This window comes from Alnus glutinosa, chromosome 3, assembly GCF_958979055.1.
Source record: "Alnus glutinosa chromosome 3, dhAlnGlut1.1, whole genome shotgun sequence".
In the NCBI taxonomy this organism is placed as follows: Eukaryota; Viridiplantae; Streptophyta; class Magnoliopsida; order Fagales; family Betulaceae; genus Alnus; species Alnus glutinosa.
The window spans coordinates 13,094,254-13,107,645 of NC_084888.1; the positions used below are offsets into that span (position 1 = coordinate 13,094,254).

The 13,392-nt window shown below is 33.1% G+C and overlaps 1 long non-coding RNA gene across 2 annotated transcripts; it reads left to right on the top strand.

Moving 5' to 3' along the window:
• Positions 1–7,790: 7,790 nt before the first annotated feature.
• LOC133862569 (uncharacterized) lies at positions 7,791–12,869 on the top strand. 2 transcript variants are annotated; one of them, XR_009899242.1, is made up of 3 exons: positions 7,791–8,003; positions 11,179–11,278; positions 12,607–12,869. It is a non-coding gene; the product is annotated as an uncharacterized LOC133862569 (long non-coding RNA). The 2 variants fall into 2 exon arrangements; XR_009899243.1 differs by lacking the exon at positions 7,791–8,003 and adding an exon at positions 9,350–9,471.
• The last annotated feature ends 523 nt before the right edge of the window (positions 12,870–13,392 follow it).

The window sequence follows — 13,392 nt, forward strand, 5'->3', positions numbered from 1 at the left end:
TAAAATATTGATTCCAGGGAGGATAAGTTGCAATGAATTCACTCATGAGATCGGAAGGTAGAGAGGACCAAAAACATGCTGCTAAAGCCATGCAAGTCACAAACATTTGACTTACATGTTCTACCACTTCTTTTCTATGCACTTTAGAGCCATTTAATTGCACAGACAGAAAAAACAAAACTTGACATTCTATTGCACTCTCTGCTGATGATATCTCCACAATTAGATGGGGCATAGTTAGAAAATAATAAATATATCTATATATAAAAAATAAAAAATAAAATAATAGAAAAAAACTACAAGAAGGGGGGTGGGGGTCACAAGTTCAAGATATTGATAGAATCTAAGTTAATCTCTTGCCATGTACCTGAGAGCTGAGATAGCATATTGAATAATGTTTCTGTGTAGCCCGTCAATATTCCCACACATATAATTAGAGATGAACCTTGACCTGAAATATGCATTACAGGTCAGAATAGAAGAGAAGAAAACCCATAAAAGATCAGACAATTGAATGAATATTAAAATTTCTTGATTATATGTACCTGATTGTAGGCAGCCATCTCAACTGTCTACTTATTTTATTTATTATTCTTTTGGAATGAATACACTCAACCTCTTTTGGAATGGAAGGCAAACAAAAAACAAAAAACAAAAAAAATTATTCTGTCAACTTTAGAAGGAATAGACTCAACTAGAGAGGTGTAACGTACTAAATCACCCAGAACTAGCAATTCCAGCATCTCTGGTTGACTATACAAACACTTCTAATGATGAAAGAAGTAACCTTTCTAGCAATTAAGTGATGCTGACAACCTTAGCAAAAAGGGAAATACAAAAATGAAATATTCTGAGAGTTTGAAGGGATCACTAAGCAAGTGATTCTGCAATGAATTCAATATTGGAGAGGATGAAGCACACATCAACTTTGACCCCATTGAAGCAAAGAACTATCAATAATTTCTAAAGTAGCATTAACATTTAACAATTAATCTTTTGGCAATAAAGAACTTCTACGATAGTTCAAAATTTGGAGGTTAGAAAGAGTTCTAATAAGTAATAACATAGAGCCTTTTCTATGGCAAAAAATTCTCAAATACAAAAAATCACATCATAATTGTCCACTCTTGAGTCTTGATCCCTTGAATGAATATGCTCATTGTCCATCAGATTGGGTCCAACGCAAGTTAGTTTGTCATGTCCATCTTTGTCATTCAACTCCAATACCTAAAGGAAAAAAAACAAAATAATTACATTGGGATGTGAAAAAGTTTGGCCATTCTACCTCAAATGCTAAAACACAAACAATAACATAAGAACAAAAGAAAGAACATAGGATCTCACAAGAACTGCTACTATCCAATGTCAACACATCCTCTTCTTCGTTATCCACACTCATTGAAGTTTGTTCTATATCAAAAGATAAAAGAAATTAATGTCATTAAAGTAAGATAAAAAAATACAAGTAAATGAAGAAATTAAATATGCAAATAACTAACATTACCTTGCTCTTCATATAACCAATCTCTAGTGCAAACCAATGCCTCAACAATATAAGGCTTGAGTGAACTCCTATACTAATCAATCACACATCCACCAATATTAAAAGTGGATTCTGAAGCAACAGTAGAAATAGGAATACTTAAAACATTACGAGCCATGGCAGCTACTTCAGGATAACAAAATTTATTTCCTTTCCAAAATGAAAGGATGTCAAATGTCGTATTCTTATCCAAATGCTTGGGTTCATCCAAATAAAGTTTCAATTGAGTCTTTTGTGCATCAGGATCGACTCCATCAAATGCTAGAAAATCCTACATAAAAAGAGATAATATAAACATAAAATTAATAAGTGATTAAGAGTATATATACTAAGTTACTACTTACTAACAAGCTAAGAAAGTAAGAAACTTGTGATATTATTTACATTTTCCCAATCTGAGCCTTCTTGAGGTTGAACAACTGTGGAGCTTGAAGTTGCAGGAGCACTAGCCGCACTATACTCCATAAAAAATTTGGTTAATGTTTTGGTCACATTCTCATACTCTTGAGATTCAGCTCCATAAATCTTAGTATAGTAGTACTTTACAAGGCGCAGCTTGTAACGAGGATCTAAAACAACTGCAATGGCCAACACTAAACTGAATTCTGGCCAATATTTCTCAAATTTAGAGATCATTTGACTTGCCATTAATCTCTTATATCCATCTTCACTCACAAGCTCTTGCTTCAAATTCAAATAAATCAATGCTACCACGGGAAAATATAGATTGGCTGTGGGATATTTGGTACCAGAAAAAGCACATGTAGCACGATAAAAGCATCCCAAGAAACTACTAATATCAATCACTTTTTCCCACTCAAGTGCATTAGGACAAAACATATAATTTTTGTCAATCATCTCCAAATAAGCAAAAGCACGCCTATAATGAATTGCACTCTCAAGCATAAGATATGTCGAATTCCATCTAGTTGGCACATCTTGTTTTAATCCCTTGTTACTATCCAATGACATTTGATTGACAGCTTGAAGAAAACTTTGTTTTCTCATTTGTGATCCTCTAAAATACTTGACACTATCTCGATATCTCTTTCAATCCATTTTGCACAATCAAGTTAAGAATATGGGCACAACAACGCATATGAAACAACACACCATCACAAGGAAGGGCTTTCTTCATGTTTAATTTGGGTTTGAGATTCACAACACACAAATCATTCGCAGAAGCATTATCTAATGTTATAGAGAAAACCTTTTTATCAATCCCCCACTCTTCTAGCAAACTACATATCTTTTCAGCCAAAGATACACCATTATGTGGTGGGGGCATAAATGAAAAGTTTAACACCCTTTTAGATAATGCCCAATTCTTGTCAATAAAATGTGCAGTGAGGTGAATATACCCATCGGTTGTCAAAGAAGTCCACAAATCTGATGTCAAACTAATCCTCCATTGACAAACATTTTAGAAAGACTTAATCTTTTGTTTCTCCAACATATGCATCTTAATCAAATCAGCCTTGGCAGTATTTCTACAAATTAATGGTATATTACTACGCAAGTATCTATGCACTTCTCTTACACCATCATATTCAACATATGAGAAAGGCAAGTCATGCTTTATAATTGTACCAACCAACAATTCTCTATATTTTTTAGGATAAAATTTTGAGCCACTTACAGACAGAGTTCCTTGATCTCTAGATAGGAGCATCTGCTGAATATCATGATCAGTTTTCCCTCCACAAACCTTCATATGCTTCTGTAGATTTTCAGTTCCATGTGAACTGTTAGCTATATACTTATGGTCACAGAACTTGCAATTTGCCCATATTCTTGTGTCATTTGGATCTGTAGAAGAAACTTCATCAAAATGGGTCCAAACAGTTGAGATCTTCCTACGCTTCTTCGGGACCTTTTTTGTCATTATCGGATTTGTATGAATAGAAGGATCCTCCCTTGTATCTATTTCAACCACATCGTCATCGAATATAACCGAATCTTCGTTAATTACCTACACACATATGACATATCGTTAGTAAATTAGAATGAAGAAAAAAAAAAAAAAGGAACCCTTTTAACCAAACTGAGCTTAACATATAGGCAGTTAAAATAAATGGGGGAAAAGTGGAAAACAAGATGTACTTAATTACAATTTACAAGACAATGGAAACAAGAATCCCAAACTCAGTATAGCAATAGAAAGAAGATATTCAAATGTAGGCACTCACTTCAACAGTGACAATCATTTCCAAAAAAAAAAGAAGGTTCCTTTCAAGTTGAAACAAAAATAACTTATAAAGAGCCTACTTTTTAAAATTTGTACTTGTCATAAACCAACTTAAACTAGAGTGCTAACCCAAATGACAAGAACTCAAAAACCCTCACAAAAATGACAAGAACTCAAATATCTATATATCGATATTTTATTTCTCAGCTGGGCGAAGAGAAGATGCCTTGTACTTGAAGGACGTCACAAATCAAGGAAAAAACAGAACAACACTACTATCGTTGCCTGCAGTTTCATGAAATCTCCATCCCACCCCTTGCTAAGTTGCTAGGGATTAAAAACAAGAGAATCGAACATGTGTGTACGTAACAAGCTAAGTGAGAATGAGTGCTCCATCAATATATATCCATGTCGGATCGAACTTTAGGAATGATATCACTTTAACAAGTTGATCGTGATAATATTGGGACCAAACAAAAAAAAAAAAGGTTTTGCATTGTTCATATATTTAATTATATACCATTCAGAATACATGCTCAAATCTAGACGATAATTAATATTACACTTTTAAAATTTAATATCTAATGCAATGGCAGCTAAACTATTTCATTTCTATGAATCACAAAAAATCAAGAGATCCTCAGGAATCTAGAGGCTAGCTAGGCAATCACAAGAGTTCTCTTCCACAGTACTACTGTTAGATTCAAGCAATTTTGGCACTTGTCCTACAAAGTAATCAGAACCCAAGTTCAAGGAAATGAAAAGGAAGCATGAGGGTCTGTCATTAATTAGAAAGATATCTATACATTAAAAGTTCACGAGGGTCTGTCCGTCGTTAAATGACTCTGCAAATCCACACAAAAAGAAATAAATATAACAATTTTTCATTTAGACAGCATAAGTCATTTAACCACGTACAAAACAAACGCAAATATGTATTTCAAAACATATTTTCCATATCATGCAAATAATCCCCACCCATATTCCATGGGAAAAACCTTGTTTTGTTTATTTAGCAATGATATGTGGGTCTTCAGTCCTTCACAGTAAGCAAATCAATTCAAATGCCATCATCACAGAAAACTCCTCAAGAATAATTATTTTCAATCACAAACAAAACCCATTTCAAATAATGAAATAAAAAATATCTTCACAAAAAATTCTGAACAGATTTTGAACAAGCAGGCAAGCATCACAATTCACAGATTATCGGACTATGATTTTATACCACAATAATCATGGCTATAAGAAATTAAAAATGGAAATCAACTAACATACCGGCAGACCCGGCGGTACTGGATGCGACATCGGCCGGAGAGAGTGGCAGAAAGACCGGGAGAGCAGACTGCACTCATTGCAGAGACTTGAGAGAGAGAGTGTTGCGGCGAATCTGCGAGGCTGAAGGAGAAGAGAAGGGCGGCGGTGCAGAGCTGAAAAAGATGAGAAGGACAGCGGCGCGGTGACTCGGCGAGGCAGAAGGAGAAGAGAGGGTGGCAGCGCGGTGAGCTGAAGGAAAAATCCAAAAAGAAAAGGCTAGGGTTTTCACTTTTCACCATTTTCTACTTTTCTTTCACTTTTCTGAGTTTTCTCACTTTTTTCCAGTTTTGTTTATTTTTCACTGTTTTGAATTTTGAATTTTTGATTCTTTGATTTTTCAACTTTTCTGTTTTCAGTTTCAGTGTTTCACTATGTTTATTGTTTTCAGTTTCACTTTTCAGATAATTCCCCCCCCATTGGCCCATTCCCGGTTTTCCCCCCAAGGCAATTTCCCATTCGGCCATTCCGCGCCATTCTCCCCTTTTTTTTTTTTAATAGAAAAAAAAAAGAAGAAAAAAATAGCTAATCGTGTCTGGCGGGTCACCCGCGACCCGACCCGCAAGACCAATATAAACGGGTCGACTCGTTTATGACCCAAACCCGTTTAAGGTGGATCCAAACCCGCTAATTTCGTATCGTGTTTGTGTCGGGTTGTCGGGTCGTGTCAAAATTGCCAGCCCTACTCGTACCCTCTTTGCCAAGACATGTAAAATCTCTTTTTGAACATGATGTGAAGTATACATTTTGTGGAGCATTTTCTAAAACAACCTTAGCAACATCCTCGTTGTAAATGGAGATAAGTTTTATCAACTCAAGAAAATTGCCATGATTTAATGAATTGGGACCTTCATCATGACTTCTAAGAGCACATCCTTGAGATATTAAATACCGAATAGAATCGATTGAAGTCTTTAATCGCAATCGATTGTTCATTTTTTCTTTTGAAGTTTGCTTATCTATCACCTTATCAATATGTTGAGATTGGTTCATCAAAGTGTCACAATACTTAACAACATTATTATGAGGCGAACATGGCCCATTTCCCATATGGACCAAAAAAGCACAATTCATACCATCATTAACCTTCTTCCAATTACGAAATCTGTCAATAGTAAATGCATTAGCTCCAAACCGTTCCGTTGGCTTTTTACAAAATAGATAACAGGATAAACAATAAGCAGCATCTTTTGTGGGAGAGTATTCTAACCAAGGAAACATTTTATACCAAGATGATTGAAATCTCCGACGATTTTTTCCTTTTCCTGAAAACGGATATCCAGAACTATCAGGAGGAATGAATCTATATGGACCGTCTTTAAGATAAGCATGTCTAATTTCATCCTGTTGATTAACAAGATATTCCCACATTTGAGGACGTAACCCTGGATCATGTTGTAGTGTAGAAATGTCAACTAACTCAACTTCTTGAAATTCAATTCTTGGCATCTTAGAAGCAACTTGTCCAGGAGCTGAAGTTTGATGATTAGATGTTGAGGAATACATTTTAGAATTTGAATCAGCATCTTTTTTCTTAAAAATGCATCAATTGTTTTTGACTTGCTCATGTTGTAATCTAAAAGTTTTTGGAAACCTGAAAATTTATTTATCTATTAGTGTTAAGACTTTTCACACTAAAGAACTAATGGCCTAATGATACATACTCTAATGATATTCTAATAAAATTATTAGCATATTCCGATAGCTATTAATCTAACAAATTAACAAACAATGTCTTAATAAAAAGAACAAGCAATAACAAATAACGACCTGAGAGTGGCAAAAATTCTACTGAAACTTGTCACTTTGCCACACCAACAGAACAAGACTGTTAAACATTGCAGAAAAAAACTATCAACAACTATAGATCATCATATCTTAATCCAAACAAATACTACTATATATGCTTCAAATTGCAAATTGCAAATTGCAATGACCGTAAGTAATAAAGAAAAGCAAAACAAAGAAAATTAACTTAATAAAAAGAAAAAAGAAAAAAAAAAATGCGGTTGTGGTCCTGTGGCTCACGTTGACAAGTCACATGACTCACATTGCAACTATTCAAAAAAAAAAATTCTGAAGAGTCAGATAAGTCAACAAAATAGAAAGGAATATATATATATATCTGAAAAGTCAGATAAGTCAAAAAAAAAAAAAAATCTGAAAAGTCAGAGAAGTCAACAAAATAGAAAGAAAAAAAAAAATCTGAATAGTTAGATAAGTCAACAAAACAGGAAAAAGAAAAAAGAAAAAAAAAAAAGAAAAAAAATCTGAAAAGGCAACGTTGAAAAGTCAAGATTAGTTAGAAAAAAAAAAAAAAAAACTGAAAAGGCAACATTGAAAAGTCAGGATTAGTTAGAAAAAAAAGAAGAAAGAAAAAAAAAAAAAAAAATCTGAAAAGGCAACGTTAAAAAGTTAGGATTAGTTAAAAAGAAAAAAAGAAAGAAAATCAACAAAACAGAAAAAAAAAAAAAAAAAAAAAAAAAAAAAAAAAAAAAATCTGAAAGGCAACATTGAAAAGTCAGGATTAGTTAGAAAAAAGAAAGAAAGAAAATCAACAAAACAGAAAGAAAAAAAAATCTGAAAAGGTAACGTTGAAAAGTCAGGATTAGTTAGAAAAAAAAGAAGAAAGAAAATCAACAAAACAGAAAAGAAAAAAAAAAAAAAAAAAAAAAAGGCAACGTTGAAAAGTCGTGAACCACATATTTCAATTTTCATCCCTTATCTTGAAAGAAAAAAGCAAAGAAGAAAGTAAGAAACTAAAGAGAGAACAGTTTGTCTCCTTCACTCTGCAGAGAACAGTTTGTCTCATCCACTCTGCCTCACTGCCCGGTACTAGAAAAGAAAAAAAAGAGTAAAAGGCTTGCTGCTTAGTGCTTACGGTGCGAGAGATTGCCGAGGGGTGAGGAGGAGGCACAGATGCTGGAGGCGCAGTTCTTGGTTTAATGGCTTCTGATGGTTAGTTTTTTTGTGTAGAAGTTCTAAAGTTTCTTCGGAGAGATATATGATTTTTTTTTTTTTCACAAAATTGTTCTGTTCGACCGTTCCTCTTCCTGAGCAAGTGAGCATTTAATGATTGTTGTCGGTTTTTTTTTTTTTTGATAAAATTTTCTTTGACGATTGGTTTTTCCATGTAAATGTAATTTTTTTTTTTCCTTTTGTTATTAGTGGGGGGGGGGGGGGGGGGGGGGGGGGGCTAGCATCAACATTTTTTTTTTCTTTTTAATGTAATTTTTTTTAAATACCTGTAATTTTATTTTATTTTATTTTTCTAGACATTTAGGGGGGCGGGCGCCCTTGCCTGCCCCCCTTTGTCTCCGCCACTGCTTACCAGCCAAACAAAGATCTGCACTCCCAGTTGTATCACTCTGTAATTCGATGTTAAATCTTCAATGAATATTTTATGCTGTGAAATTATGTTGATTTGTAATCACAAGAGAGAGAGACTTACGCGAGCCATTGATGAAGATGTAAGAACAGAACAAGCACGCCTGTAAATCTAAATCTAAAATATCTTTATCTTTACATAGTAAAGCCTTTTCAACAGTTCTTTTTATTTGATAGGGTGAGGTTACGGTTCTGTCCTTTTCTCTTTTTTTTTTATTAGAGTTACATCAGGCAGGATTATTTTTGTCTTTTATCATTTCCTTAGATTATTAAATTGCTATTTTACTCCCTTCAGTTGCCTAAGAAATTTATTGGATATTTTTGTCTTTTACATTAAAATTACCATTTTCCCTTTGAGTTTGTAGATAACAGTTTTTTTGGAAGGATTTATTGATTTTTTTCTTAGAGCATCTCCAACAATAATAGCGAAAATAGCAATTGAAAAAGTACAACTCTCTACTTTAGCTATTGTTTTTTCTATATTCTCTCCAACAGATTCTTTATTCTACTCTCTACTTGCATTTAAATATTACTTTTCAATTCTTTTTTTATTATATTTTTGCCAACACTCAATGAAAGAAAAAATATTGAATTTTCACACATTCTTTAGGCTGCATTATATGAACAAAGAGCATACAAATAAGATCAAACATTCAGCACACAATCTTTTCATTTCTTTTCATTTATTTTATTAATGGATGATTATTTTGTAGGTAGATTGAACATACAAGAATCACTCAAAACAGGAATACAAATAACCAAAATCACCCAAAACAGTAATTGTAATGTCCAAGAAATTATTTAATAAGTTTATTAGGAATTAAATTAAGTAAGACCACTTAATGTGGTAAAATCACACTTGATGATTTAATTTAGAATAGTGAAGAGAAAATGTAAAATATTAGCCTTTCTCTACTCTTTTTCACGTGAAGCTTGAGCTTTGGATATGGGTCTTGCTTCCAAGTGAAAGTTTCCATCATCTTCAAGCCTAGAGTAGCGATTATCAACATCAAAGGTTTGATCTACCGATTATTCTAAGGTAAATTCGTAATCCCTAATTTTGCCTAAATTAGGTCAATTTTTGGGTGTTCGACTGAATCCCTAAAATTAGCTTGGGGCTTTTATATATAGTGAATTCCTATATATTATTTTAGCTATGAGTTGTTGAATCAAAGGATTAATTTGTTAATTGTTGAAGTATGGGCATAAACCCTAAATTTGATGGATTGTTATTTTGGTTGGTTTAACCGATTGAGATTTGTAAATTGGGTGATGATGTTGGTTTATGCTTACTAGTTAGAGATTAAGTTTTAGTTGATTGGGTTATTTCAATTGGTGTAATTCATTGGTTGGATTCCCTATTGCTTGAGATTGTTATAGCCAAAAGTGAGTTGTGATTAATGGTTAGATTTCTTGTCATGCTTGTATGTGTATGTTGATTATACAATTGTTGTTGGCTTAGATTATATTTTATGAGTTTAGCTTTAGTGGAGGAGTTGATTTTGATGTCTAAAGATGAATTGTTAATGGCTAGGTTGATTTATTAGAATTGTTGGAACTTAGATGGTTTATGTTATGATTCTTTGATGATGCTTTCTTGAGGTTTGTTGATGGAATTTGGTTGTGAATGAGGGGCTGTCATAGAGTAATTTGGAAGGGCTGATTTGGAAGGGCTTTGATGGAGTTTATGGCTACGGGCTTTGATCGAGTTGATGAGCGATTTTGATGGAACCCAAATCTGGTTTTGGGTTAATAATTTGATGATGTTGGTTGTTAGTTATGTGGAGGTTTTAGGAGGAAATATATCATTGCCATTATGTAATGAATTGAGTTCAATGGTATATGGGATTGTATTTTATAAGATGGATTTGGTGATTCCTTGTAGTGGTCGATTATATATGTAGTTTTGGTTGAGAGGGTTTTATTTGAGTTTGTGTATAAAGTCAATAGAGAATGTAGTTTTGGGGAATGTATGTGTCTATGTAGTTTTAATAAAAAATCTATGTATATGCCTCAAGCGTTAGTAAATGAATATATATATATTACACAATATGTGATTGTTACCTAATCTAATATGAGTGGTTAAGTTAATATGTTAACTAAGATTAGGGTCCTATAATCTAAGCTACTTGGATGGCTAAGAACTAATAAGGATAAAAGTGTTAAATGTATTAGTAATTGTATTTAAAGGATAAGAAACGAATTAAGACATAAACATAGAGTCTAAGACTAATATCATAGGAGACAACTATTATGATGTAAACTACTCAAATAACTCTAAGTTGGTAAATATAAGTTAGCAAGCTTATAGGAACATATAAATTAATATGAATCCAATATGGGGTGACCAAGTAGCTAATTCACCTATCCATGTACACTAAGTGTTTTAGGATATCATCAGATTAAGTTTAAGCGTTGTATGTGTATATGTATATATGTATGTATATATACATATACATCTATATAAGTCAAATATATATTGTTAACTTAGTAAATAAATAAACGAGCCATTAAATGATTAACAATGATAATGTGATGAAATAATAAAATAGACGAATAAATTAGAAAATGTGTCTTAAAGATAATAAGCGAAATAAATACGAACCTAAAATCATGTTAACCTAATAATAGTTTAGGATGCTTAGATAGTTTTAGAAGCGAGTGACGCAACGTGTGAGCACGCGGGTAGCTTATGTGTCATAGTATAGAGTTTAGTAGCGTAGTCTAATGTTACCAATGTTTGCAGGATCGTGTCCGGATTGGAGACTTTAATTGGCTCTCCAATGTAGAGTTCGAGTAACTAGAATCCAAGGAAATGTTGGAGTCACGCGTCCTATGCAGACAAGGTGAGTATTCTACTCACTGAGAAAATATATTTTTATATATTATGGATTTGTAAAATATATATTGTTTTATAATTCCGAACCGACCATATGATGAAATATATGTTTTGGATAATTTGAATAGTTTGATTATGTTCAATTATATCAATGATATTTAAGAAATGATGCATGGGTGAAGTATGTTGAATTGATTTAAAGTGTTTGAGTGTGTGCTGCGGTTGAGATTTAAATTATGCAAATTATTTGAGAACATGTCATGTTGAAACTGTTTATGTTTTATGAAAAAACTATGATTTTAATGATTTCAAAGTGTTTGATAAAATGTTGGATTTGTTTAGTTTTAAGGGAACATGATTTAGTAACAGCACGATTTTATAGCATGATACAGTAGTGAAATATATACTAGTCAAGCACAAAGCATAGAGCATGTAGTATAGAGCATACATACAACAACAGTACAACAGTAACAGATCGCAGTAAACAACAGTAAACATAGTTAAACAGCAGCTATCAGCATTGTGGGGGACCTAAGCCCCAATAAACCCAGTTTCATGCATATCATATATATCATTGTTTTATGAGTGATGTTTTTATGTTATGAGTAGTTTTTACTAGATGTGTTGGTAAGCATAATTGTCTTAAATGAAAAGCACTTATGTATATTTCTATCAGATAGTCGCATGTGTTAAAAAACATTGAACTTGAATGTACATGGATTCATGACTGTCCAGGTGCGAGTAATAGCATGTCTATGAGTAAGAAGGTTGACTATTATTGCTCTTCAGGAAAGACGTGTTAGCATAATTGAGTTAAACTCTAATGCTCTCATTATCTATTGACGGTCAAGGCATGAAGCTGAAATACAATTAGAGATGGTGTTGTGAGTATTTTGTTGAAGGATGATTTCCTACTATGGAAGAGTAAGATGCCATGTTTTATTGCTTAAGACTTATGTGTAGACGTGATATCTGTAATGAAGTGATCGTGTGCACATATGTCTGAGCCACCGTTGAAAAGTATTATTATAGAGAAGTCTATATGTAGAATCTTCCAAGCGGTAGACTGGAACTTCTACATATGGTCACAGTTATATAGTATGTTTTAAATATTTTCTGGATAGTCGGTATTTGCTGTATTAGCTATTGGTAAATTGTAGCTGATATAGTGCTCGCATGACTAAAAATAAAATAAAAGGTTGGTTCTTTATGAAAACTCAGTTTAATATCACTAAGGTCTTAGTATGTTTTATACTGAGACGGTGGACTCATTCTTTCACCTATGCGGATGTGGATACCACTAAAATCGGGAAGATAATGTACTTTTGGCTGCAGGTACTTCGGTATAGTTGATGGTTTGGTAGCAGTGTACTTGGGATATTATGACTAAAGCTCGCTACGACGGTTGTAATTGTTGGACCACGGGTTATCCACTATTTTATAGGTCTAGTATGGCTTGTGACGTTTATGTCACTTATTCTTTGTAAAGCCATTATTGTTATGTAATTATTGTGTTAATAAGACTCAAAAAGATAGATGTTAAATGGCTCTTTGTTGTAATTAATTTGTGATAGATGTATAAGTTGTAATTTTCACTATTCAGGTTTATGTTTTTCGCTGCATAGTTAAATAGATGTTACTCTGATTATCAGGTGCACGTTATGGGACATGTGCCATATGTTGGCTGAGCGACACGTAGTCGTGCCACTGCGATGACTCATTTTACATTTGTATAAAAAAAAAAAAAAAAAAAGGTCGTCACGGTCATCACCCCAAACTGAGAAGACTAACAAAATACTGACAATCTGGAACCTACACTCAAAACAGGGAATGCCAAATTAAACAATACCAAACAAGAACCCACACTCTTCCACTCAACCAAACCAATACCAAACTAAACAAGCTGTATGTGGGCTACAAGAATCACATTTCAGTTTCATTTCTTTCATTCATGGATGATTATCTCGTAGGTTGATTGAACATACAATTATCACTCAAAATAATGAACTTAATTGAAATCCAACCTAATATCATAAATAGAAATCCAACCCACAACTCAAATACCAATTTCATATATAAATCAATTGAAAAAAAAAAAAAAACGAATGAAACTCACTTGCT